General features: G+C 39.7%; 1 protein-coding gene across 1 annotated transcript in view; it reads right to left on the reverse strand.

The window, feature by feature from the left end:
- CA10 (carbonic anhydrase 10) overlaps positions 1-24,963 on the reverse strand; it is a 185,765-nt gene that overhangs the window by 124,605 nt on the left and 36,197 nt on the right. The window lies entirely within an intron of this gene.

The following is a 24,963-nucleotide window of genomic DNA, read 5'->3' on the forward strand; positions in this document are numbered from 1 at the left end:
ATGCAGTGGGGGCACTAGTCAGAGGTGCAATGCACAGGGTGCAGAATGCTAAAATCTTAGAGGCACAAAGACCATAGTCCACTTGCCAGTGTTGTCACAGAGGGAACAGAAGGCCCCCAGCTCCAGAACACAGCCTATTTCTCTCTGCCAGAGATTGTAACAGCTCAGAAGGAATGAGCATCAATTGCTTCCAAGGGAGATGTGTAAAAGATAATGTATGTTGCCTTTTTGGCAGCAGAGATTCACTGGAAGATAGTGCCTTGGAGGCTTTATTACTTGTGACCTTCACACAGAACCGAATACATCTTATTTTCTGAATAATTTCAGCCTGTGGATACAGCATTTGATGGTCTTTCTAGCAGTAGAAGATTAAAATCACACCTGCCCTGCAAAAAGAGGTTTAGGAAGAAAATTGTTAAATGGTTACATCCAGATTGATTAGAAAATTTATGACTATGCACATGGAAAAGACTGCAAAGATGACTAGAAGTACCTTCTTATGGACCCAAGCTCCTAAATCAACTCTGAAATTTATTATGAATATGATTATCAAATACACCAGTTAATAAAAAAAAGCTGCCCAGAGGCAAAATCTGTAGCTTCATAATCACTGAAAATAAAAGTTTCAGTTGACCTCTGTGTCACAGGCTAATACTTCTAGAAATCAAAATATGAGCAGAGTAATCCTGGAAATAGGACTAATCAAACTAGTTAACAGTAATTCCTTAGGCCTTGGAACTACCACCTCTTAACCATTCCCACGTAATTTTTTTTAAGAAAAAAATTATTCTGACTTTATTTCCTGCTTGGGTTTTTTTTTTTCCCCTCCAGTTTTAATTTGAATTAGTTGAATAAACCTACTGAAGTAGGTTTATTAAGTGCAGAGAAACTGCAGCAGCCAAAAGGTTGTGGTCCCACATACTGACCAGTCTCTTCCACCTGCCTGGCTTTAACACGAGCAAAAAACCAAGTGCTCCTTTTTAAACACAAATCTGAATACATTTAGTGTTGGGTGACATGATTTCAGTTTGTGCTCTCAGTGGAGAAGAGGACACAGACTGTTGTTCATGGCCATAATGATTATTTTTCTATAAGAGTCTGTGTTTCAGGTATATGGCAACGTGCTTTAGTGTTATTTATGCACTTCTAGTAGAAGAAATACCCAGAAGGCTTAGTAAGTACAGATTAGCTGTATTTAGTGTTCTTGTTTCTGTTTAAATTTCTAACACAAAGCTACCAAAGCCAAGTCAGTAATCAGGAAACCTATTAAAATTGCCAGGTACAAATTCACTATAGATGTTTACTATCAAGAAGTTTTTTCAGAATGACCTGAAAGGACCCAAAGGGAAGTAAACATCATTTTTGCAATCAAAATTGTATTTCTTTTTGGTTTATTTAGCCAAGTTTCTGCACTGTCCCAGGCAGGCAGGAAATGGAATGAATTTTTTTGAGACTTGTGGGACAAATAGAAATTTTCCTTATAAGAAAAGCTTTCCACGTTGATCTCTCACAACAATACATACAATGACTTTTCAGCCTGAGCTGTAAGAAAGGTATTTTATGAAGTTCCTACCCTGTTTTCAAAGAGCTGTAGAAATTTTGTTGCACTGAAGCAGTACACATGGAAATAAAATCCCTCTTGGCTTGCACTCAGAAGAGCAGCAGTGGTTTAGTAACTATCAGTTACATGCAGTGACTAAAATTCCTCCAGTGTGCCTCATTTCTTTAACAGAAAAGACTGAAGATGTTGTAAGGAAAATGGAAGGTGCTTATTTCAGAAATATTTGCTAAGTAAAAAAGTGAATCACAAGCCCTCAGCAAAACAAACAAAAATATTTTCGTGGCTGGTGTTGGCTGCACTGTCTTATTAAAGTCTGCACTGGACTACCCAAGCTTTCCTTGGCAATTTAATTGTTGTGCAGGAGAAACAGGTCGAAGTCTGAGTCTCACAGGCAGGCAAATTGTCATTGGAAGCTTCACCTCCATCAGTAGTGATGCCTTTGCTTTGTTCTGCACTATTTGCTGTTGTCAGCTGGGGTAACAGATATATCTATTATGCTGCCAGAGGAAACCAGCAGAGCAATATAATGACAATTCCTGCACCACTTACAACCAGCCTGCTACCTAATGTATGAGAGGAGTATTAATTTAGTTTCTGTAGCATTAACTGTGGCCAATTTAATAGGAAAATGGTCTCTATATATCATTTCTTGGGACGTGGCCCAGCGATTTGCTCCTCTGTGTTATGATGTGCAGTGATACTTTTTGCTATATTTGTGTGTGAGTTATTTCAGAGCCTGCACAATGCCTGGTTCTCGTTACTTCCCTGATTTGCTATGACTGTGATTTTAATAATAATCACTCCTCTGAAACTGCAGTCTGATGATTTCAGTAGCAACACGTCCTAAGGTTGAAAATCTTAACAGCTCCAAAAGGGAACAAAATAAAATTTTAGTGCTTAACTTTAAGTGCTTTCCTGAATCACAGGTACATTCTGAATACACATCACTTGCTAAAAGATACTAAACAAACTATCCACATCTAATTTCATATTTATGCTTCATGTCTCTTACAAGCCCTGAAATTCTCCCTTTAACTTCTACTTTTTGGCACGTTTCATGCATGTTCTAATTTTGCTATGCAGCATATAAAATCAAAGTGGACACAACCTTTTAAACAGAGGAGATATTTGCAGGTGGCTGAGGAATAATCTACGTTTTTTGTTCTCACAACTGAATTTCTCCATTTTCAGTTTCTTTTCCTTCAAAAAATACACTCCAATTTACAGAAGAAAACCCTCCATAAACTGTAACCTCTGGGAAATTTCTTCTCTGATACCATCTGAAGCTGCTTCTGCTGGTGGAAGGATTTTTGTGATGCATTTTAAATCAAAAGTTCTTATGAAATGTTGTCTGGAAACAGCAGTTCAGATGGACTGAGTAATGTACCACAGTCCACAGCACTCATCACAGTCCTGCCTGGACATCTCCAAAGATGCCAGTGATTAGGAAATCTCCAGTTCTCGAAATTTCTTTGAAGAAGTAGGAAGCACAGTTTTTAAGATCTCTTTTCCCCCGAGGTAACACTTCTTATGACTCCTTAAAAGCCTGAAAACACTCTGTAACTCATTAAGCAGATGAACCTCATTTTCTGCACTCAAAACAAACATATCACTTCCAAGGCAACCGTGGCTCTCCATAGGCTGGAGATGCATTAAGCTCACAATCAAAGCAGGTGTTAACAGAATTAAAAGCCCAGAACAATCTGATGGATTCAATCTTCCTCCTGGGAATTATCCCTTATTTGTATGGTGGAGGTGGCTCTTTCACACATGAATGACCTCTCTACTACTTTTAGCTACTCAGGAGTTTCTGGTAAAATCATGGTTGGTCCCTTTGTAATGGGGGAGAAGGTGCTTCTACTCAAATCTTTTGCTGGAAATTTCCTTCATGCTCTTGTAAATCCTAGACCTTAAGATTGCTGAAGACTTATTTGGGTACTGCAAAGGAAATGGACACCCAAGCTATGAGACAGTCACCTAGTGAGGACACTCAATCTTAGGAGGACATTCCTAAACTAAGAGAAGATAATTGTCATTTCAGATATGAACTCCCACCAGATCCCTGTCACAATGTGCTTCTAAGTAACACATAAGATTCAGGATGATTACTGCAATTTGCTAGTGTGTATACCCAGGAAACCCTTAATCTGAGATAAGTGGGATAGTTTTATTTAGTTTGTTTTTAAACTGAGTCTTGTATATTTAATATCTTTTTGTAGTATGGGGTGCATGAAAATTTGATTGTGACACACCATCTATTAGATAAGCTTTGCTGCATTACTTTGACGTCAGATGAGTGCAGATTGCTTGTCTTGTTCTGCCTGCTCTCATACACACTCACCTCTTCCCTAACTCAGCTATGTGAAGCAGTATCTGACAGGATGCTCTGTGGCTCATATTTAATAAGGAATTTTTTTCCACTCACAAGGCAAAAAAAAACCCCTCAAGATGGAACTACAGAACCTCATAAGTACACTGAGCTTCTCAATCTGCACACACATCCTCGTGTTTGCTCCTGAATGAGGTTTAATGAAACAAATTGAAACTCCTGAGTTTATCAGAAGAGTTTTAAAATTCTTCCTTCTTTTTCCTAGTTCGCGTTATTCCTTGTACATCAGCACTTCTGCATTGTATAGAAATCCTACTTAATTTTGCATTGGAAAACAAATTCCACAGATCCTGAAGTTGGCAGTGATTGTTCTGGCCACTGACTGTTCAGGAGCAGGTGGCACTGGGCACAGTAAATAGGTTTAAAATGAAATAAGCTTCTTTGCACTCCTTAAACAAGATGATACCCACAGTTTGGACTTAGGCTCAACATTAAACAAGATATAACTTGAAGGCAGCTTCCCTGAACTTTTGCCATAAGATAAAAGCACCTTAGAGCCAAATACCTGCCACAGTTTTAAGCAAGCAAATAGGCAAAGTTTCACAGGCATGTTTCTAATTGCCAATCTTGTTTGCCTTGACTTTTCCAGCAGGAAAAGAAACTGTCCTTTCTAGTTCTGTTTTCAATCCCTGAATCTGGGTGTCTCTCAGTTTGGGCAACTGCCTACACTAGGCAGTCTTGTTCCAATGTTTTCTTTATTACCAGGATGATCATCCCCTCTCAGATGCTGACAGAATCCCTCATTTTCATCTGCCCATTATTCACTGTACATATTCTGCTGGTTAAAATTAACACCAACACGGGCTTCCACCTTGTCCTTTAACACTTACATGCAAACCTGTCAGTTCTTCACATTAAGATACATTTACTCTTTTCAAAACACCTTCAAGCTGACTACTAATCTTACAGTCCTTGACTTCATAGGCAGTAAAAACTTTTAAATGGTAATTGAGTCATCTTTTGATGAGCTGAAAGGGAGAGCAAAGTATGATGTTGCCAAGAGCATGCTGTTTGCTCAGCAGTAAAGTTTATAGAGTACTGCTTTATTCAGACAAATTATTAGGCTCAGTACAGGTGGTAGCTGGATGACACACAGTCATGATGTACAGAAAATCCATACCCATTATCTGGCAGCATCTTCCAGCCTTGAGATCTGTGAATTTACAGCTGCCTTTGGAGCTGTGGCCAACAGTGCCATTCAGCATGGAGCCTGTGCCACTGCCCTGTGCAGGGCATAAAAATCACAGAAAAGACTGTCAGGAGGATCTATTCCTCTTCTTTTTTTTTTTTTCTTTAATATAACTATTAAAACTTCTGACAGACTGCAGATTTTTTGACAATTGCCATTAGAACTACAGATGGGGAAAAGGGACAGTTTTCTACATGTCCCCTCTCTGCAAGCACCACGTTCTCTTTTGTTCCAGTGAATTTCAAGAGCTTCTTATTCTGTTGGTTTTAAACTGAGTCTGTCTGGATCATTCATGAGTCAATAGTGCTGTATTTGCTGCCAGGTTTTTATCTCATTGACAAACAGAGCCACTGCTGAGAAACGTCCTGGTGCAGTCCATTCATAACTGAGTCCTGTGTTTCCATTTTGCAATACTACTTGCACTAGCACTTTCCCATCATGTATTGTTTGCTGATTTTCTGGGTCAATTTTTTATTTTGAATGTCACCAAAGTGCCTGAATCTCAGAAACTGATTTAGAAAGTGCTTCTCCTTCCTCTGTTAAATGGCTGAAAGCCCGAGTGTCTCTTTGTTAGGTTAAATCAGATTTTGTGTAGACACTGTATTTTTCCTTTAGATTGTCTTTATTTCTTATATTTTAAATAGAAGGCAAAAGGATAAATAAAAAGGATTTCAACTTTATCAGCAGATTCGAATTATTTCTTTCCATGTGGATGTAGCTCATTTTATGCTCCTTTAAGAGAAACTTTTATCATCTGCAAGGCATTTTCAGTGCTGAATCCCTGAAAATCTGCCACCCTTATACAGGTTCTGATAATGATACTGGGCCAGGAAATACTTGTTTTCAACTTAGCATTCCGTTTTCTGCTGCTAAACCCCCTATTAAAAACATGATAAAGGAGAAATATTAACTGTAAGGAAACTCCAAATTGGGGAGGATCTGTTTAAATTAATGGAGTTGTGCTGAATTTATTAAAAAAATGAGGGTTTGATTCTCCACTGTTTTCTGTTTTTAAAACATATCCAACTTAGTCTTAACCTCTAATATTTTTGGATGAATTGCTAAATCCTCTGATGGCACATCTTGCTGAACATATAGCATAAATAGCATTCCTCCTTACGTAGTTCTTGATTGACCCAGTTTCTCTGTTGTTCTGAGAAATTCTGGCTGCTGTCTCTTGCTTTTATGTAGCTTTTATGTATTGTGCTGCATTCTGTAATCCTCACTTGTCCTCAAGAGACTCGATGTACAGTGCTACAGTTCCCAGCAGAACGACACCACTCCCAATTCAGCCTCAACTGGTTTCACCTCGTGAGTCGAGGAACTCAATGGTGATTGATTTCCTTGGATTTCCTTGGATTTCATGTGTTCCAGCTGACAGGAAAAGTGTCAAAAAGACAAACTAAAAAGTAAGAGTCTATACAGGTAGAATCCAGTCCAGTGTGACTTGCACATGCCTTTCCGTCTCCCAAAATATGATTTAGAATTCTAAATTACTTTTCAGCAAAATTTCCCTCAAACTCATGTTGTGGACTCCTGAAACTCTCGTGCCCTTGGCTGTACACAAACCCTGTAATTCTCTGACATCTTCCTCGCTTTTCTTGTGTTAAGATTAAAATGTATAAAAAAGCCACGCTCTTCCACATTTTTCTCTGCGATGTCATTTATCTCACTATGATTCTTCTGACAGCTTGTAATGCTTCCAGAACTTGCATTTCAAGGCACTTTTCAAATCTCCTTTTGGATGCCACGGTCTGGCCTCAGTTCACCCTTGGCTGAAACGTGGCCAAGGGTTTTGAGGAGCAGCAGAGATTTATTTCAGAGGAGTTAGAGGTGGAATGAGCAGCTTCAGGCTGCCTCCCTCCCGTTTCAGCAGTTCTGGAAGGTTGGGCTTAGCTCTTCTGAAGGCTCCTGGATGAGGCTGGTCACAGGTGAATGTGATACAATGCCAAAGCATCATTTTCTCAGCTTCTGCTGAGGAGGGTTCATCAGCTTCTGGGAATCCAATCCCTCAGTGGCAGAAAAGAAAATACTTTGTAAACCTTCATTGTCCCTTCTCTCTTCCTGGAGAGGGAGAGAAAGCACAGGGAGTACTACCAGCAGGGAATGGCACAATCAGGGTGGTTCATGGGAACTGAGGGCTGAGCTCTGTGTTATGCCTAGAACAGCACAATAGAAACGCTCTTCAGAACCAAAGCAGAAATTAATTTAGCACTTTTCTTTTTCAGACTAATAGAAATCCCACTGTGGCAATCTATGTATTAAAAAATTAAGGGTTTGGAAGCACATGGAGGCACCATTTATACTTATTACTCAGCAACTTGGATGATCCTAAAGACGTCACCAAGAAAGGGATAAGAAATTTAACTTGTTCTACCATTGTGCACTAATTAAACTGTTTAGTGCAGAGATCAGCATAAATAAGGAATTAGCAAACAATGATGTGAGCAGAGGATGATTTGTAATATCAGCACATTGATGCACTGGGCACAGATACTGTAATTTGACTGGCAGTGCTTTATTAAGTTTTGGCAGGGTTTAAGCAGCCTGGGAGTGCTGCTATGGAGCTCAAGCACATTAATCCAAGCTCCAGCTCTCGTTAATACTGATGAGTGAAGGCAGTTAATTGAATTATGTATGAAGTACTGCTGATTAAATATTTCACTCCTTGCTATAGAATTAACTCTGCTTTATTAACAGCCACTGTTGTCTCTAATAGTGAATGTCAGAGGGACCTTTTCTCAGCCATCCACTTTCATTTTTTCTAACCATCTGCTCAGGTTGCTTGTGTAGGTCCCCATCTATTCCTACTTGTACTGACCTTTGAAAGAAGTATTTTTGCTTTTCCCAAATGTTTGTGGGATACTGTAAAAACTTTATTCCCTTACAGAACATGTTTCAATGAAATGTTTCGTTTAATTCTTCTCACTGACAATAGAAAGAGGTTCGACAGATTGCATAAGCACAGACTTCTGACTGATGCCATCTTAAGAATGAAATACAGCATTGAAAGACAATTTGCATTTTGCTTTGTTGCTGATTTCTACTTCCACTTGTTATAATGGATATAAACCCTCTGTTAATGAGGGAAAGAAAGGAAAATCCAGAGAGAGAATCTCAGGTTACAAAGAAATTGTAAAGCAGGGCTTTACAAAATAAATAAACCAATGTCCTATCAGGAGCTCTACTGAACAAGCACAAGAATTACTGTCCTCACCAGCTGGCAGATGTTTACAATTAATCTCAAAGACCAGACAGCTGAAAGAGACCTCAGTTATTTAGCTCTTCAAAGACAAACACCACAAAAGCTAATTAGGATAGTGGCAACGGTTTGGAAACAAGAACAACAAAAGCCTCGATATTCTCAGGGCAGGAGGGTTTACTCCTGCCCCAGACTCTCAGAAAACCAGGTCTCAGTTGTTATCCTTTGGTAAGATGTGTGATGAGTTGGCAAAACTCAGTGAAATTACGTTCACTGGAGTTTGGTTCTGACATATATGAAAGAATGTGGAATGCAGTATGTGAAGTGTGTAAAGTCACAAGCTTCTATTGTTAAAAATAATGATAAGCACTTTTAAAATGTGCCATGTTGGAGGTCTGACAAAAAGCTGCTCTGTTATTTTCAGGGCAGAGGATGCAGGGCCCTTTCAGAAGCAGCCTTGAAATATTCTAAGAATAAGCTTTCCAGTGATGGTTCTGTTCCTGGCCATATGTAAGAGGTTTTCAGTGAAATTAAACAAAACACGGTAGTAAACAAATGACAGGATACAGAAAATATATTTAAACAGTAGCAGAGATCAAGGAGGATAAGTTTTAGTACATATCAAAACACAGAAATGCTGCATTTTCACTATTCCATGTTGCTTTGTAATCTCTTTATTTCATAAAGACAGCTGAGGAACAGTCCTTTCAGAGTGTCTTTGGAGAACACAAAGCCCAGAGCAAGTATCTTTGTATAGGTGTTTTGGGACTTCTGTTTTTATTTCTATTGCTTATACTTCTGTGTTTCCAGGAAAACAGTTTCTTATAATTAAGTTGGTGCAATAACGTGAATTAGTAAAGGAACACATTGTCTAATCAAAGGGAAGCAGATATTTCTTAACTCAAACTGCAAGAATACCTTTAGTTAGGATTAGAGGGTAGAGCAAGGCCTCCAATATTGCTTTGATGTGACCTTTCCCTTGGTATTCTTTTAATTATGATGTTCTAAACCAGATTTTCAAGTGTGCAAATACTGCATTTGAAACGCTGTTTCATGATACAATTGCAAGATAGGATTGATCTTGATTTTTCTTCTACTCAAATATGATGGTGCCCCAGCCAGACTAAAATACAAATTTAGGCTTTCATAGCACTGTGAAAGGTGTTCACCAGCAGTAGGAGGTCCCCCTCTGAAACCATTGATTCTTTCTGTGTTTTGAAGGATGGGTTCAAGGAACTCAGAGCAAGGACCAAAGGCAAAGACAGAAACTTGAGCTAGAAAACCATTTGTTCTTCAAGTTAGTAACTGAGTTACTATTTCGATATCTCGAGGAGAGAAAGGTACCCTGAAGACAAAAGAAACTGGATGATGCAATAACTTACTTTGGCAAGTGGAATCCTTGTTATTTGGGGGCGAAGACTTTAACACCAGGAACCACTGGCTAAGCCCATGTGACAGTGGGAGAAATGGATACCACTGGAGGCTGGAAGAGTGCACGGCCGTGGAAGGTGCAGCTGGAATTGTGCACTGCCTATGAAAATATTGATTTCAGAGTCCCAGACTGAGGAACGGATGAGGAGGAGGCTGGTAGCCATCTGTGGAGGAAGCTTTGCTTGTTTCTCATGGGTTCCAAAGATCATGAAGTGCTGCTGAGGGTGCCAGCTGGCCTGCTGCCAGGAGGCTCCTCTGTTCCATCAAACAATCTCTGGGAAGCTTGCCCATGAAATCATAGCATGTATTCCAAAACAAGTTCTGCTTGCTATTTCTTCACTCTGAAAGCTGGAGAGAAGCAGATTTTCTTTCCAAAGCTCAGACTTCCAGGGCCCCCCCTAACTGGTTGTGTGAGTCTCGGGAGACTTGCTGGCAGCAGAACTAGGAGTGTTTGCTTAGGACTTTTGCCTTTTCTCCAATCTTTCTGGCTTGCCTTCATGAATACTTCCACATGGCCCATTCCAAAGTCTATGGCTGAGGAATATCTACTGATTTACACTGTCTTCCACATTCTTGAATCTCTTCAGTACTGTGAGGACAGGTGATGGATTCTCATGTTACCTTTCTGTTCTCTCCATCAAATAGGATTTTATACAGTAGAGAAAAATGGAACCCTTTTCTTTCTTGTAGCAAGAACTGAATCTTGAGGCTCACTATCAATTTTTTACTCTTACAGTCACATTTAACAGGGCTGAATGGCAACACTATGCAGAGCTGAGAAACAAAAATGTATGTGAAAACCTCAGACATGCAGATTCTAGTCAGTGCTTTGGATTGACATACTTTGAGATGCTTTTATAACAAGGAAATCTTACTTCACTTTATTTATTTATTTATTTATAATCAGCTTGAAAATGGAGATCAGAACGGAAGCTACATACCAGTCTTTCAAGATTATACATGATGTGTACCTACAAAAAACAGGTTGTAATTTTTCCAATCCAGTTTTGTTTTTATATCTCGTTACTATCGTTTTGGGTTTGGTAGAATCCAAAAGCAACTCCCCACACCCAGATTACTGCCCACACCCTTTATACTGGGGCAAATCTGAAGTAAAAATGGTGAGAAGAGGCTTAATGCCACAGACTTTAAGTTTAGAACAAGAAATACCTACAGAACACGGTGAACTCAGTACGTGATTCATTCATTTCCTGTTGGAGATGATTCCTAAAAGCTCAAGTATCTCCAGAAGGTCACTCCCACCTTCAGAAAACATACACAACAACTTATTTTTAGAGTTCTGTAGAAATGCCTTGCCCACACAGTAAATTGGACATATGTTCTTGGATTTAGCTGCCAGTTTTGTGAAAGTTAAAAAATTCTGGGCTCGCTGTTTTTACTAAATAAAATTCTCCATTTATTTCAGTCAAAGCAAAACCCAATTTTGCATTAAACCATTGCTCATGGACCTTGCACTCACAGCTAAGTCTGCTGTGGACATTCTTAGGCTTCACTGTGGGTTGCTGGTCCTCCTACAAGTCCATTCCTAACTTTAGACACAGCAGCTGGGAAGGATGTTGGATTGAGCCCATCCCAACTTGCATTGCTAAATCAGAGTGAAAGTGGTAACTCTCTGCCTTTCTGTTGCTATCCTTTGCACAACATGGATTTGTTGTTCCTCTATCCAAAACATCCTCTTCTTCCTTTGTTGATTGGCCCCAGTGCTCTCTACTGGGTAATTCTCAAATACCCAAACTCCTGTAATCTTCTGTCAAACTAATTACCTGCAGTGGATTCCATACTGGAAATATGTACAAAATTTCTCAAAGTTTACAACTGTAAAGCTGGGATGTATTTTTGCAGGTGAAAGTAGAATCAGGCTGGTTTGTTGTTTGGGCATTCAACGATCCATGTTGTGTTTGAGATTTAAAATAAGCTCAAAGCCCCAATTCAACTATCAATGAAAATGTTGTTTTGGATACAGTACTTGGCAGTGTACAAGCTATTTTAAAATAATAATAAGAGTATTCCAAAGGTATATGAAGAAACTAGAGCTGTTCATTGCAAACAGTCTGGTACCCAAGCGTGGTGAAACTACAAAAAAGAAGAGAGTAAAAATTCTTTAGGAATAATAAGAAACAGGGTAAAAGTGCCAGAGACATTAGAAGTTTCCAAGATGACCCACCTTTTGCATCTAGAAATAAGACAACAGGTTTTCCCAATAAGTTTGGCTGACATTAATGTAGAATTGGATATTATTATCCCAATTTCCTGTGGCTTATTTCTAGAAACCTGATCCTTAAAAGCTCAAATTCTATCAGAAAAATATTCACAAAAAAAGCACAAGGTTAAAATCCATAAAAGAATGCATAAATGAGGTGACTGACTCCTGAAAAGACATCTTGTGCATCCCAATGGTTGTTTCAGCTCTTAAAAGCAATTAAAAAATCCAACCTGAAATTATTTGTGCATCTTCATGCAAAGGCCTCAGCATTCCAGGAGCGCTTTATCCATCTCCACACACCATAAAAATCCACTAATTAAGTTCTGTCTTGTAGAATAATTTATATCTGCTGTTCTTCAACCACTAGATTAATTTGTACCACACATGTATTATTTCCTAGTATTACATAGGGAATGCTGTAGATAAACGTTCTGTATATCAAACATTTGAATCTTAAATGTTAAAAACGTTAAAAGCCTCTACAGATATAGGTGTATGCACACATAAATGTGTCTGTGAACCCCAAATGGAGAGCCAAGTAGCAAAGAAAACAGTTATGAAAAACCTGCTTGAAAAACAAAAAATCAGAAACCCGTTATCAGGATGAGTAGAACAATTAATTTAAGGTGTTAGAGGCTGGTGAAATGTAATATTGTGATCATCCTCTCTGGTCTCTGGTGTTTTGGTTTGCACTACACAGTAGCTGGGTCTGTTTGGAGGTTTTGGTTGTTTTAGAAGAAGGAAATACAGGAAGCAGAATTTGATCCCTTATCAGTGCAATGCTTAAAGGCATTTCTGCTCCTTCTTTGGAGCAGGTGGGTTTGAGGAGCTCCCCAGGTGGCTGAAGGTCTCTGCTGAAGCAGTGGGGTTTGGGGGATGAAAAATCCAACTGAGCTCTTGAAAAGGCTGAAGTTTGACCATTTCTGTTTAGCTTATAGTGCATCCAGACTCACAATGAACAAATTTGGGCATTAGCTGAGATAGCAAATGAGGAGATACAAATATATTTGGGATTATGTCCATTCATAATATGAAATTCTCTCTATATCTGGGGTTACGTCTATTCATAATATGAAATTATATATTTAACAGTTACTTTCATGCAAATTATGGCAGGGAGAGAATAGAAATTCAAGTTGTACTGGGAGAAGATTACCCACAGCCACTTGGAGGTGAGGTGCAGTATCATCTTGGGTTTACTTAAAATATCTGTCACGAAGCGAAGAGCCAAGTTAGGGAGTGAAAACACATACCAAATTTAGAGATTCTCTGAATAAGGACACTTGAATCTGGTTCTATTTGTTAAACTTCTGCTGTAAAAGGAAAGCACTTCCCAAAAATATGAATTTCCTGCATATTTAACACTACAATATGCAGGACCCCTGTTGCAGCTCGAGACAGTTTTAGAAGTCACAACAGTAAAAACTTTCATAATCATAGAACATGTACTGGGCTGGCTTGTTTTTGACAGCAGACTCTGGCTCTAAAAGCAAATATGTCAAGCAACAGAATGGGCTATTTGGAGGGAAAGTGGAGCTCTCTACTGACACAAAATAAGACAGAAGTTCTTGAGCCAATCCTTTTGCCTTCTAGGACAGAAAAACATGACAGAAATGTTCATTCACTGCCTCTCTCTACCCAAGGACAGAGAATGGCAGGGCTTCTGAAAACTATTCTGTCTATAAAAATCAGACAGAATGCAAAGAAGAACCCAGTGCCCCCCTTCTGCAGCCCAGTCCACAGACAGGATGTTTGCAGACAGGTCATGTCAGAAGATTTAGTGCTCTGCTTCTCTCAGAGGCAGATGTGACACAGAGGATGGGACTGTGCAGTTTAATACACTTTGGGAAATGTGACTGTAGGTGTGTGGTTAGTAAGCAAAAATACATCTTTACAACACTTGTGAAAATGTTTTCTTATTAAAGCCAGCTGATGTTATTCCAGTAGCTTTTGTGTATTTAAGAGCCTGCATCCAAGAATCCCCCCTTCCCCAATTATGAACAGCACACTCCACAAAATCCTCCCTGTAAATATATGGTCCAGCAACACTGTTATGTACTGAGTAGCTGAAGGTGTCTTCAGGTACATTATGCATGAAAACCAATGCAAACTCCTGTTGCAGAACAAGGTCAAGCAGGAAATCGAAAATTAAATGCCACTATCTCAGTAACAGCTTCCTGAAGGGCCCATTAGGAACAGAGTACCAGAAATCTTCCCAGAAGCAGGCAAGAAACAAAAACATTTTTCACTTGAACCCATTTCTTCTGCCTGTTCTGCTTTAAAGTAATTTAACTTTCTCTGAATTTTCATTTAAGGGCTTGGGAGGTGGGGGGGTTAACTAATACTTCAGTTATTTACTCCACTTTCAACCCCTAAGAGAATAGAGGATACTCTTCCAGGCACTAAAGTTCTTCTTTAAAGATGATTTAAGTACTTTGGAACTCTACAGACAGAATTATGATGGTCTTCAGGCACTAAATGATACAGTAGGTGCCTCCTGGGATCTTCTCATCTTCTTGCCTAAGCAAGTTGGATGCCCAGCTCCCAGAGCCTTTGGGGAAAAACTGTGTGTCTGAGGTACTTCCCTCCTTTTCCTTGGCCAGTCGTTTGCATTTTAAAGCACTTAAATGCAGTTTGTAGATGTGGCCATCAATCTTAAAAAGCCACTGGGACTTAGACTGCTAAACCAGCTCTGAAAGTGGAAAGTATTAGAAAAAAATATTCTGCATTTCAGACTGGACTTTCTAAATCAAGAGGTGCTGTTTAGGAACCTGAGGAACTTTCTTTTTCTTATGTGTTTCATAATATTCACATTCTGGAGCTCCTCCATGTCTTTATCTTTACAATCTAATGGTATTTTAGGCAGAGTTTTAATGCAAAAAATATGCAAATGTAAAGTGCTTGTTATAATTAATGGACACAAATAAACATGAATACTCATGACTTGATATAACAAGCTGGGAGAATTTCTGTTCTCTTCTACAGCTATTACTTGGAGCTCTGTATCATTCCTTAAGTGTGTAACTGTGCCTGCCCAAATGTACTTTTTGTATTGAGAGAAGGCTGTGAAAAGAGTAGGTAGAGAATTAGGAACAAAGGACAAGACAGAAACCTGAGCATCATTAGCACAGGAGAAGAGTTTCACATCTTTTAATTCAATGCAATTTTTGCCACTTTAGTTAGGACTTTTCCTTTGGTCCCCTCCAGAATTCCACTGTGGTTGCACTGAGAGGTGTAGGAATTGAGTCATATCTCTGCACACAACTTTTAACTCATGTCACATCTCAGCAAATACAAAATTTCCATTTTCATCTTTTTCTTCCTCTTCATTAATTTTTTTAACTAAGCTAGCCATAAGAGCTGCATGAAAAATAATGTAAAATTAGTTGAGATTAAGTGTTTTAAATTCTATCTACAAAGGAATTTTCTCTGGACAGTGTTCTTAGCTGAGAAACTAAATCCAAGCTGTTCACAGTGCAAATGATGTGACTGTGGTCCTGAGACAGAGCCTGTTCAAGTCAAGTGGAAGGACTTCCATTGGTTTCACAGGCTCTGGGTGAGGCACCATCTTCTTACTACTGTACTCTCTAAAACTAAAATGCCACAAGTCCTGCCACACAGCAATAAGCCCATAAACATAAAATTACAATGAGCAATAAAATCTTGAGAGACTAGTTTCGCTATTACTTTAATTTATACTCCTGTTAACCAATTTTAAATGCACATTAAAATACCAAGTAATTCTGAAGATGTCAGTGTGTGGATAATAGAGCCTGCCAAGGCCATGCAATGTAAGTGTTTTAGCCATATCCTATTAGACTTCAGTCATTTATTCTTTCTTTATTTTAAGAAAGCCTAATTTAAGGCTGGGAGGAAAAGCCATTTGAAGATGCCCAACTGCTGGATAGGAAAAGCAAAATGGAATCAGAATTCCCTCCTGGAAAATGGCCTGACATGCACCAGTGTTCTGTAGGCACAGCCTGTGTAGCCCAGTTTGAAAATACAGAAAGGTTGACTACATAATCTGATGTGTTCTCTCCTATGTCATCTGCTGTGTTCTGAGTCATACAGAACAGCTAAATCCTGCAGTTCTAAATTGGGAGTAAAGCTGGGAATTAGCCATCCCTCCCAGCTGCATGTTGTAGAGGGGCAGCTGGCCCGTGATGCGGCTTTAAATGCATCTGACTGAGATTTGGAGGAGCAGCTCCTCTCAGAGCTGAGCAGCTCCTTCATCCTGTACCTGCTTAGTGCTGTGGCAACACCAGCATGATCCCAGTACAAAGGTTTATTCCTTCCATGCAGTCCCTCTCCTCCTTGAGCAACAAAGGGTATGGTATTAAAATGTGATCTCCTCAAAAAGCACATAATTAATGTAATTGCAGTGTATACACCCTTGAAAAGAGATGGAGGCTGCACTACACAGCTGTGTAAATAAGTAATTTCGCTGCACTTAAAGATGTTGGAAAGAGATGGTTTTAAATAAAACCATTGTAAAAGGAATGTAATCTTGTAAATATTGATTTTTTTTTTTTTTTTTTTTTTTTTTTAAGAATCAGCTTCTGATGGCCTTTATTCAAGGGATATAACACTTCTCAGCAAGCAAATCCCACTGTTTTCAGTGTGACCTATTTTCAGACAAAAGTAATAACCTAGGATTTTCCAAACTGGCAGCAGCTTGCTTTTGTAGGGACTACTTCAGCCAGACTTGCTTCCTAAATATTCCAGTGTAGGAACAAAGTATTGCCTGGATTTCAGAGACATTACTAAACCCAACTTGACCCAGGTATTTCTTATAAGCAAGGAGGAAAAATCCCTGATTGAAATGTCACTGTTTCACTGCAAGTGCTTTCAGCCTTTGGGTTTGTTCTTGAACTGAAGCAGTGGCCCTGCAGTTGGCTGTCACTTGGCCTGCACACCCTCCTTCCTTCCTCACTTCTGAGCTTGTCACACGGTGTGAGATGGTGCCAAAATGCCACTGCAAATACCCACTGGACATTCCTCAGCCCTGTTCACCCGAGCCCTTGCCATGGAATATCTGGTGATGCACATAGAGGAGGTGCCAAACCCACAGTGCCCACCCTGTGCCCACTGCTGCTTCTCTGCTGGGGCAGCTGCACCCCTGCACTTCAGTCAGCCAAAAGACATGGGTTTCTCCAAAAGATTTGCAGGCACATCTTGTTTCATTTCTAATCAAGTGGCACTGGGCAGACCAGCCTGATGACACAGATATCTGAACTGCTTGCTTAATTCTCTCCCAGCCTCCACACTGCTGCCTTGAACTCACCTTATGCATCTTTCTATACCTACACCTCATTTAATATTTGTAAAATGACCTCTCTGTGTAAAGACCTTCAATCTTCGCCCAAACCCCCATAACTGAAGCTCAGAGATATTAAACACACAGGAAAAATAAATTAGGAGGAGGAAAAGGTCCTAAAGAACAGCCTCTGTTGGGGTTCATCTATCAGCTGTGTGTCAAGTGAACAACTTCCAGTGTGACCTGGTGATTTTGTGCTCCATCCTCCGGTGTTTTTCCCTTCTGCCCAGGCTCTGGAAGGCTGCAGGCTGTGCTCTTGTCTACATGCACATGTGAATTACAGCAGTGCCATTTGCTCTGCTGTAGTTAACGACCTGTCAGCTTTCCCATTATGATGTTATGCTGTTATTTTCAGGGTTTATGTCCTGCCTATAAAGTTGGTGACTTCTCGGTCTGGAAACACTAATGCATTTTTTTGTACATTTTATAAATATAAAATGAAAAAGCGGCCTAATATAAAACCACTCTCTATTCAGAAAGCAAAAAGGTGACGATTTTAAGTTATATTTTCAGTAGTAGAAAAAAAACCCCAATCAATAACATTCAGGAAGGTTCCTTTTTTGGACAGAGTCATTCCCCATAATGTGATTTACAGCTTGGCAGGGGCAGCAGGTACCCGGAAATGCATTAAGCAGGTGACTGTATTTTATTGTGAGTTCCTTTGTTAGAGCTTGTAAATCTTTCAGTGACCACAAATAGCATGTGCCCAGAAATACTGTGGTGGGGGTGATGTTATATGATAGCTGTATTTTAATCCCTGTAAGTAACAGCAGTAAAACTTCTCCAAATAATAATTCCAGGTGCTCGTAGGCAGAGGTGGTAAATGAGGAGCGTGGATTTTGCTCCCAGGTATGTTCAGTGGATTCATGGTTCAGTGAATTCACAACTGACCTTTTTAGAGAGGTGTTATAAGAGGAAATTTTCACTGAGTACAAATGAGTGGTTTCAGACTATCAAGTCTCTGTCAGTCCCCTAATTGAGGAGCTTAAGTAATCCTACACATACACAGATGAAATAAAGTCAGGTTAGCAGGTTACTGAATAAATAGTATGATCAAACAGTCCTCTGATTCCTTATGTACAAGTTAAGTCACAGCAGCCTATGAGTACTTGCACACCACAGGATGTATTTACCTTTAGGTAAGAGTCTCATTTCCTTTTCTTTTTGACCTCTTTATTAGGCAGGGGACAGGGTTTGACAGGGAAGTTTTTTGTAAGGAACAGTAAAGCTTTCAGTGACAAGAAACAACAAGCAGAGTTACTCTGAACTGTGCACAGAACAGTGGTGTGGTCTTAGTTCACAGGAGATTATTTTAAACACAGATGAGGGTGTAGCTGTGTTGACCATACTCTTCCCTGTAGGAAGTGGCAATTCTACACTAAATTGTACTAATGAGATGTATGAATTAACAACTGCAAATTTATTTATATAAAGTCCTCACTGGTGCTGAGTCCATCACAGGAATAATCTTCCTGAAGTCACTGATATCCTGATGTGAACAGTCTCAGTGAAATGGGAGGTGGATTCTCACCTGACAGTTGCAAATTGTAATTGTAGTACTCTTAAAATATAATTCTCTTCATCAGAGCATTTTACAAGAGTAATTTTTTTAAGTGGGATAATGACAGGAGGAGCAGTGAGGCACCATCTTAGCACCACTCATCATCCCTATTTCCATGCTGTAGTGCAATCCCTTCCAGTTCTATCTCATCCCACACTGATTTATGGGAGAAGTACTTAAGCAAACATAGGCTGAAGCACTGTAACCCTTCTCTGATTAAGTCCAATTACACACCAGTGGGGAAGAACCTCATTACCACAGAAAAATACTATTCCTTACTATTCTCAGTGACTTCTTTCTCCACAGGACACTAACTTATTTTAAACTGTACCATGAAAATCCATATAGAAAGGGGTTTTTAATGTAGGAAGTAGTGAGCTACTGTCCTGTACAAAAACATGTGCACACACACACACACACACACACACACAAAAAGACTTCTGCTAAAACATAATTAATAGCCAAAGCTCCAGCCCTTGGTTGCAGGCTTTTCACTTTTAATAGACTTAAAGTGGACTTGGATAACATTAAAAAAAATAAACTGCATTAAATTTGCAGAAAGAGCAGTTGCTTTACCAACAGTAACTACAGGTCTTCAAGATTCTGTAATGATTGGAGACTCCACAGTATGTGAGACAGATGTTTTTGGATACTGCACCCTGTTCCCCTGTTTGAGGACATAAATGCCCAAATGGTATTAAATCTCTTAAACTTCCTTCCATGCAGGTTGAGGTAGTGCCACCTGCTACAACTGTTTCAAAAATTACTGGTACTTAATTGTTATTTGTGCTTATAACCCATACTTAGTGTATGTGCTTATAACCCATACTTAGTGATGTGAGCAGCATCCACTTCGGGACAGTGGGAAGGAGGGTTTTCAACTTCATCAAGAAGTTGAATGCTGGAATGCTGCTATCCCCAAAATGGGTGTCTAACCTAGCAGCAAAGTGTGAGGAACAATAATTGAGAAGGATCTGCAGATTCCTGCCTTGAAGATCTCCTTTATTAACACATTCCTGAAGCAGAAGAGGGACACTGTGTCGTAGGGGGTGGAACCTGCAGGTCCTGGACAGGTGGTAACACAGCAAGGAACAACCTGCTATTTTATGTGTTGGTTATAAAGGGAAGGCTTGACCTTTGCAGTGCCTGGTGTGGCTGGAAACAGGCAGGGAGACAATTTGAATCATTGGGTCATGTCGGGATAATGAGGCAAAGTCTGAGATACATCTGTTACATGCAATTTTTCTTCTGTGGATACTAATCATAACCTAGGAGGAAAAACCATATCTAAGAAAGATAACTGGGCTGTTGAAAGAAAAGGGATCCGAGACCATGTTAGCAAAGAACTGTGGTTCAACCACAAGTTTGTCAAGGTTTAAAGTTGTAGGTTTTCAGAGTGCTTTACTGCAGTTAGTTCACACTGCTGGCCCTCTAAAATTTTGGTTTTTTCATGGAAGGAGCCAAGGCAGCTTAGAGGGAAAAGCAGTATTCAGAGATCTGTTTGGGAAATGGTTAAGACAGTAACTTCCTCTATTGAAAAGACTCTTGTGAAAAGGATTGTGTAGATGGGTGTTCAAAGGAATGAAAGGACCCAGAAACAAAAAGTTTTTGAGTTTTTTGACAGTAACAAAAGCACCTGTGAAGGGTGACCCTCAGTCCTGAGCTCCTTGCCAGTGAGGGGGCTGTGGGAACCAAATCACAGAGCCACCAGGTGCTGTGACAGGGAGAAAGTCCATGTTGAATTATATTTAACTTCCATGTAAAAACATAGCAAAAAATCTAGTTTCCTTTCTAGTTACATGATAAGAAAACTGCCAATTTTTGCAGAATCACCAAAGGAAGTAAGAAACCAAGAAAATATTTGTTACAAAATATATTTCCTTCAAGCTATCTTTAACTGACAACCAAAGCTGAAATATATATACTAATCTAAGTTCAAATCAATAAGTGAATGATTTCCAGAATCTATGCTCTATCACCCTGAAGAAATGAGCTGTTCCAATATACTGCTTTCTAAAAGAAAAACTGCTATTATTGTTCCAATAAATAATTATATATGGCTGGTTAATTCTTCAGAGTCAGCACCAGACTGTATGATTTTGAAGAGTGTGTGCAGACTGTTTAAAACACTGCTGTAGCTCAGACAGCACCACTGTTTTCACTGACAAGCAGAATGCACCAGATGGTGAGTGATGCTGCAGCCTCCTGAAGTCCCAAAATAAGACTAGAAAAAATTTTATAGTTAGTAGAAAAACGAGCAGTGCAGGAGTAGCAATCAGCAGGTTTGTGTTGTAATATTCAGGCAGTCTCAGTGTATGAAACAGAGCCCTCTGTGACTGCAGGATGGCATAAACTGAGAGCTGAAGGGTGTGGGTTTGAAGTTTTGCATCTCTCAGTCTCAAGCCGTGGACAAACACTTCATGGTTCTTACCCTGACCCGCCCATCAAAGGCTATTTTTGGACAAGTGCATAAAGAAATGTGTAGTTTAAAAGGAAATCTCAAAGCTGCAATAGAAACAAATCTTGAAGCTCACACAGGAGAAACCAGGGACACTTGAGCTGCCTCTGTGGGGCGTAACAAGAGCACATGGTGATAGCAGGAAGTTTAAAATGAGGTTTTGGCGCTCATGATCAAGTTTGTCAATTGTTTCAGACCTCCTTTTTCTTGTAAATCATTACCAAATTCATTCATCTCCTCCTTGGAGGGAATTTCTCTGTGCTTCTCAATCACTGCCCATGTCTCATTCCAGTTAGTGTAGCTTTGCCAGCTGGTCTGTGTTAGGGCATAATCCCATCAAGGTGATCCTTGCAAAGGGCAGGAACAGCATCACCAAACTCCAACAGTCTTTCTCCCTTTTATAGTAAAATGAGTTGTGAAAGGAACCATGAACAGGGGATTTCTCATCTCAGAATCTCAGGGGAACAGGTGGCCTTTGATGTGGTGATCTGTAACCAATAATGAATCATAGTGGATGTAGACTTTTATTTGGGATTAGAGATGTTTTACAACCTTGATTATAAGGAAGGAGAAGAACATCTGCCCCTTCAGCAATGTTCACTGCTTATTTGATGGACTTCCTCCTCTCAGCTGAGCACTAACACTTTGTAAAGTAACTTTAGTCTTGGAGTAATTCAGGGAGGGTCCTGAAGAGAGAGTAATCTTCCCTGGGAAAGAAACACTTATGCCCTCTTACTCACACATAGTCCAAAGTTTCTGCAATGGGATGGAGTTTTGGCAAGTGAATTCCATGCTCACAAATTAGATTTAACCACCTTTATATTTTATGCCTAGCAAAGCCCACTTTCATAATGCTATGAAAAAACAGGAACAGTATGAAAAGAATCAATACAATCAGACACATGAGAGTAAAGTATCAAAGGTTCTGCACATCTGTTTGAAGTACCAGAAATGGTACAGAATAGTTTGAAATGTGATTGTCTTGGCCACCCTGCAATTGCTTGCACTACTTCAGTGACACAACATGGTCACAGTCACAGCACTACTCAGCCAAACAAAAGATAAGAAAAAGGTTATTTAAATGTATTTTAACCCATCATGAACTACTTTGATATTCCGTACCAAAAAAAGTCTATGTAGTGAAAGTTTGTAATAATATAAATTATTTGATTATTATGCAAATCACCATGTATAAAGGAAAGTATTTCTTCTTCATCCTTGAACACTCCCTGAAGTTTAATTTGGAACCTAATTTGCATTTGATTAACATTTTAAAGCACTACTTACTTTCTACTATGTTTGCCTACATGATTTAAACCATAAGAGCAGTTCTTTGCTTATAGAGAAGGTGAGAGATGGGAGGGTGGTTTATGCTTGAGTAGCACACACAGATCCAGCCTTGATGCACCTTCCTTCCTGCACTTGATGACTCTGCACCTCTTGCAAGGCTGGGCACCAAGACAGACCTGAGCCAGTTCCTGTAGTGAGAGAACCTGCCAGTTCCCACTTCTGCCTCCTCTGCTGAGCAGCACAAGCAGGGAAGTTGGGAAAGATGGTGTGAGGGGTCTTCTACCTCATCTCTGCCTGCATCCTTTCCTGCCTGTAGATACACATCAGTGATTGCAAGTGTTTGCAGTAGGAAAAAACCCTGTGTCCAGACAAATATTAGTGGTTTAAAATAATTTTTTTCTAAAATCTATCCCAGAACATAGGGAGCCTGGAATTTTGGGAATGTAGTGAAATATGGTTTGATTTCATGAACTGCTCAACGACAAATTTGCACAGGATCTGGAGCACTTTTTAGGACTTAAATGCATCCGAAACAGATTATTAAGCAGAAAAACTTATGAATGGCATATTCTAACCTGGGCATATTGTGCTACTCTCCTGAATGCATTCTTACACAGCTATACATGAAAGGAGTGATAGTTCAAAGGGAGACACTGACTTTGCTTTGAAGTAGGCGAAAAGTATTCACCCAGCTGAAGCTGTGATAGACAAACTCCAGCATCTCCTCCTGCTGTGTTTCACAACGCTATTGCCCCCAATTAATCATCTCTGTGCTTGTGGGGGCTCCCCCAAGCAGCTCAAGAGCTGTATTCACGTCAATCATATCAGCTTAGATGGCAGTTTTGAGCTTCAGTGACAGACTCTTGGACAAACACTCCCTTTTCATATCTTTGGAGGTGTTAACTTCCAGCTCTGGGTCAGGACAAACAGCTGTGGAAAGAAAACGTCTTAGCAGATGGCTGTAGCTGTTTGCTTCAGTGCACATCAGTCAGCAACTTCAGCAGTAGCTCCTGAGCCTGCCTGCAGCTCTCACCTCTCAGGTGCTAATTAGCATCTCAGGCGAGATCTGATACGTGGCTGCTACCAGGATGGGTAAACTTAATATGCACTAACATCTCCTTTGTGATGTGTTAGTCTGAGAGCAGAACCATAAATGCAGCCTTGAAATGCTTTAAATATGGTTTTCAAAGGCTCCAAAATCTAGGTGCTGCTGGGAAAAAAAAAAAAAAAGAGTTGTTTGTTTTGTAAAATCTCATGTGATGTCTCTCTTCCGCTGAGGGTTACAGGCTGCAGAGCTGAGTCTGAAAGAAAGGGAGCAGCCTGAAAGAAAGGTGTCCCCAAATTACCCTTGCTTTCTTCATGGCTTCTTAAGGGTGCTGTTTCTGTGTCCTTCTGCACCAGTTCTTGAGGATGTGTGCCAGGTTAGTCCAATATTCCACTCATGGGGTGTTCTCAGAAAGGAGGTGTCCCTCCACACCAGTCTAAAAGGTTTTCTTTCTTGGAAGCTTGAGTCATGACTGTTCTCTCCTTAATCTTCTAAGGGTGTTCCCAAGCCCAAATTTCTCACAGTATTAAGACTAGAATACCACAAGTACTGTTACCTGATCACATACGTTTCCTTACATCCCTGAAAATTGAATTATTTTTCTCAATAACTTTAAGCTTAGGTCTGTTCAGCAAATATTATTTTTTTCATTCATTTTCTCCTGGGCATCTGCCTGAGTCATGCAAATTGGGAAGGCTGAAGTATCTTGAAAGCAGGTGATTGTATTCTCCAGGTTTCTTCCCCTGCTGCCAGCATTAGGAACTAAACATGCACAACAACACACTGGAGTGTCGCTGACAGCCCAAACCAATCTCAAGGAAATCTGAAAAGCTACTTTATGCTACACCAATATGTAATTAAGCTCCGGGCCTGTAGATGTTGATTTTCATACGTGCTTTTCACAGGCATTTCGTGCCAGAAACTTGTGGGTTGAAATATTTCCCCTCATTTGCACAAATATTCCTACCAGGACATTCAGCATTTTGATTGTCAGATTCTTAGAGTTCTCACAACAGTGAAAATAGCTGATAATAGATCAAATCTACAGGTCTTTAGGAATAGCTTACACAATAGCCAAGATCATGTGGCAATTTTTATGGTGCATTCATGATAGAACTTGGAGCACTACTTTACCTTCTAAGAGACAGCCAATATACATAAATTAATGCATATTCACCTCTACTGCACTGAAAACATACTGAACAGAATCCTTTTAGCTGCTTCTTTGTTATTTATCATTTACTAAATCTCACTGAAGCCAAGTTATGATTTTACTTCACTCACTGTTTCTTGTTT

Source organism: Manacus vitellinus, unplaced genomic scaffold (genome assembly GCF_001715985.3).
Source record: "Manacus vitellinus isolate BGI_N305 unplaced genomic scaffold, ASM171598v3 scaffold_24_pilon, whole genome shotgun sequence".
Classification (NCBI taxonomy): Eukaryota; Metazoa; Chordata; class Aves; order Passeriformes; family Pipridae; genus Manacus; species Manacus vitellinus.